Source organism: Rhinolophus hipposideros (genome assembly GCF_964194185.1).
Source record: "Rhinolophus hipposideros genome assembly, chromosome: 5".
Taxonomy (NCBI): Eukaryota; Metazoa; Chordata; class Mammalia; order Chiroptera; family Rhinolophidae; genus Rhinolophus; species Rhinolophus hipposideros.
Genome location: NC_138051.1, coordinates 62,639,686 through 62,643,764, shown reverse-complemented (window position 1 = coordinate 62,643,764; position 4,079 = coordinate 62,639,686). Strand labels below are relative to the sequence as shown.

Below are 4,079 nucleotides of genomic sequence, written 5' to 3'. Positions count from 1 at the left end.
ATGAGCCTATTTCATGAGAAGAATAAACCAAGGTGATCACATCCTGCTTTGCCTCCTTCAGGGCTATGAGCAGAATGGCTGATGTCTTGACAATGAGTTGCCCAATGAGTTACTCTTACCTGTATTCCTATCAGTACAAATAGCAGCTAAACAGTCTTACCCAGGATTAAAATGGTCCTGGGAATGGTCAATCCACCTTCCCTAGATGTAAGAAGGCTGAAAATATCCCGTATTGTAAGCTCTTATAATCACCCTGGAACCACATTTTTAATGGTGTGAAGTCTTTTCCAGATTTGAAACCATGAAATCTTTCAGACAGTTCTCTAGAATATATATATATATATATATATATATATATATATATATATATATATATATATATGTACATCCTCAGCTGTACAGAGTTCCCTAAGGAAATGAAAATCATCATCAAAAGAAACTAGAATTCCCTTTAGTTTAAATCATTTACATTTCTCCAAGAGGCATGTCAGACTCAGAGTTCCACTTATCTGAGATTTGTTGAGTCCTGTAACCACGGAATTTAATAATACGGCAAATTTTAAGACTCGGGGGCACAGTCATGTTTGTAAAAAGTATTCCTCATGTGACTTGGTTGAGACAAAGCCTGTTAATATAAGGAGAACCATGAAATTTGTGTTGTCATTTTTCTAGATTTCAAAATGCTTTCCTAACTTTATATGTCATCTGCCTAATTTACTATATCAATTTTCTTTTGCCCATTTTGCCTGACCTTTCATTAATGTCTCATGTATAAATAGTTAAAGTTTATAGCCTAAGGTGTTGCCATTATAGTTGGAATAAAAGGCAAGTGATATTGGCACCATTATACCATCGCCACTCTGTTCAGAGAGGTCTAATTTCATGATTTTGGCTCCACAAACAAGTGACATCACTGAATCAAACAGCTCTCCCATTCACAGCTCATCTTTATACTTTTACTAGCTAGATTCTACAACCTGGTCTCTGCCTTGATAATTAAATATTTCATCATCCGTATACCTCTCACTTCATTGCTTAAAACTTGCCCCACATTTTTGCTTTTAGCCTTTGTCCTACTTTTTGGTATGTCACTAAACAGGCTGAGCATTCAGTAAACTATGCTATTCAGATTCTTGCATAACATTCTAGTTTAGAACACAGTAGTCTTTTTGTTGCAGGGGAACAAGCTAAAGAATGTTCTCATTCAAGTGGTGGCAAAAACCTCAGACGTTACCTAGGTATGTATATCATGCTGCTATGCATTTTAAAAAATATTTTACGTAAGTTGGCTCTCAGTTACACATGGCATCGAGGAGAAAAGTGTTGACTAGAACAAAATGATAAAAACAATATTTGTTTTGGAAATGTAATCCAAAAATACGCTCATACTTGTCAACATACATGTCAACACATATTTGTGTCCTAAGTCATTCAGTCACTAATGCAGACTCTTTCTCCACTCTCCTATGTTCACTGAGCTAGGGTGATGGCAGGAAGTGCCCTGGTTGCTGCAGATAATCAATTGTTTACCTTTAGTGAGTGGCCGTTTGTCACTGGCGGCATAAAGATAGCTTATAAATCCATTAGGTATTTACTTAAAGACTTGACGATACTCCAGCTGGAACGCCAATGTGCCCAGGTATGTAACTCAATATTCACAATAGAACATTCTCCAGATTTTTACCTTCCATATCAATTCACCAACTTCCCTTTCTGTTTGCACCCTTGTGCCAGGGCTTTCTGAACACCAGTTCAGTAGAGAACTGTGGTATATCTAAAAATTATAGTCCTAAAACTCTTGGGCAGCCAAATGCCATTGATCCCAATGTCACATTTAGGAAGTCACTGGTCCAAGTACCGTATTCAGCAAATTCCCAAGCATGACCAAACTTGCTAGAAAACCAAAAAGGGAAAATCTGGGAAATAGGCCAAGATCTTGGGTGTCATTGTACAGCATTCAAGCCAACTCTGGTTTCAAAGTTCTTTTGAGATTGTTACTCTGTGATCAAAATGCATTCCACAGTGCGTGGCCACAGTTCATGATGCAGGAAAGACACTGCAGAATTGTGTTAGCATATTGCTAGCTTTTTGCTACCAGAAAATTTAATCCTTGGTAGAAAATTTTGTTTTGTTTTTGAATTTGCGTAAAATCTGGTGAGGCATTACCACATACAATAGATATAAAACTGGATTAGGACTTTCTATCAGATATACTCGTAAGCTAATCCCTTATCTTCTATTTTCCCTGTTTCTGAAGATGCTGTGAGTAATAAGAAACCATTTGATATAAGATGTGGTTGTCACAAGCTGAACGAAGACATGAATCAAAAGATATGGACAAGAAATGGTAAGCCTTCAGTGAATGAGAAGCTTTAACAAGTGAGTAAGAATATCCCTAAATAATCTATTAATGTGATGCAATCTCAAAAAAAATGCAACAGGATTTTTTTGAAGCCAGACAAACTCGTTCTCAAATTCATAAAGGAAAACAAGAATAGCCAGGAAATTTCTAAGGGGCAAGAAGAGTAATAAGAGTGATTAGACCTACTACAGAATAAAACATAGCACAAAGCTGCTGTGATCAAAACATTATAGTAATAGTTCATGAAGAGAGACCAATGGAATAAACTAAAAACAAACAAACCTAGAAATGCATCAAGGGGATGAATTTAGTATATGATAATGACATTTTAACTCATTTAGTGAGACGATTCTAAATTGAAAATATGAGACCACTTTTCACCTATAAGATGGACAAAATTCAAAAAGTTTGATAACAGGCTCTGTTGATCAGGATGCTAAGAAACAATTACTCTCAAATGTCTGCTAGTGGAAACACGAATAGGAACAACCCCCTTTGGAGGGCAATTTGGCAATAGCTATCAAAATTTAAAATACCCATACCCTTTAACTCAGCAATTCTGCTTTTACAAAGTCATCCTTCAGGTATTCTCACACATGCAAAATGATCTACATATAAAGTAATTCATTGCAGAAATTGTGACAGCAGCTCTTCCCTCCTGCGGCCATCGCTGAAGCGCCAGTGGCCAAAATGAAGTTCAACCCCTTTGGAACTTCTGACCGGAGCAAGAACCTTAAAAGACATTTCAATGCACCTTCCCACATTCGCAGGAAGACTATGTCTTCTCCTCTTTCCACAGAGCTGAGACAGAAGTACAATGTTTGATCCATGCCCATCCGAAAGGATGATAAGGTTCAGGTTGTCCGAGGACACTACAAAGAGCAGTAAATTGGCAAAGTAGTCCAGGTTTACAGGAAGAAAGATGTCACCTACATTGAACGAGTGCAGCGGGAGAAGGTGAATGGCACACAGGTCATGTGGGCATTCACCCTAGCAAGGTGGTCATCACTTGTCTAGCTTTTATCCCTAGACTAAAGCTGGACAAAGACCGCAAAAAGATCCTTGAACGGAAAGCCAAATCTCGCCAAGTAGGAAAGGAAAAAGGCAAATATAAGGAAGAAACAATTGAGAAGATGCAGAAATAAAGTAATCTTACGTACAGCTTTCATTAAAAACTGTTTAAATGAAAAAAAAAGAAATGGTGACAGCAAAAGATTATAAGCAATGTAAATAGGCATTGATTGGGAATAATTAAACGATGTTACCTCTATAAAGTGGAATGATGTGCAACTTAAAGATTAAAAAAAATAATAAAGATAAGGCGGATCTATAGGTACAAGTCCCCAAGCTCTATGATTAAGTGAAAACCAAAATGCAGAAGAGTATGTGTAGCATATAGAATGTAGAGTACAGAGAATGTGTATTATTGTGGGCATGGGGGTAGAATAAAATACCTATGAAAGATAAGAAACTGATCCTCAAGTTGTTTTTGCAAATGAAAGTTAGATAACAGAGAGACAGAAATGGGGAGGGAGACTTACTTTTAGCTATATAGTCTTTTGTGCCTTCTGAATTTTTAATTATATGCATGAGTTACCAGTCCAAAGTGTGGTTTGTTTTTAATAAGAAACAACAAACGACACTGATAAATGTACATATCATAGTCTAAATATAGTGAAATGTAAATGTTCCTTATTCTTTTGAGATTACTGAGCAA

General features: G+C 36.7%; 1 pseudogene across 1 annotated transcript; it reads left to right on the top strand.

The window, feature by feature from the left end:
* The first annotated feature begins 3,016 nt into the window (after positions 1-3,016).
* On the top strand, positions 3,017-3,507 carry LOC308497551 (large ribosomal subunit protein uL24-like; annotated as a pseudogene). The gene has a single exon. The product of its transcript is annotated as a large ribosomal subunit protein uL24-like (transcript).
* Positions 3,508-4,079: the final 572 nt, after the last annotated feature.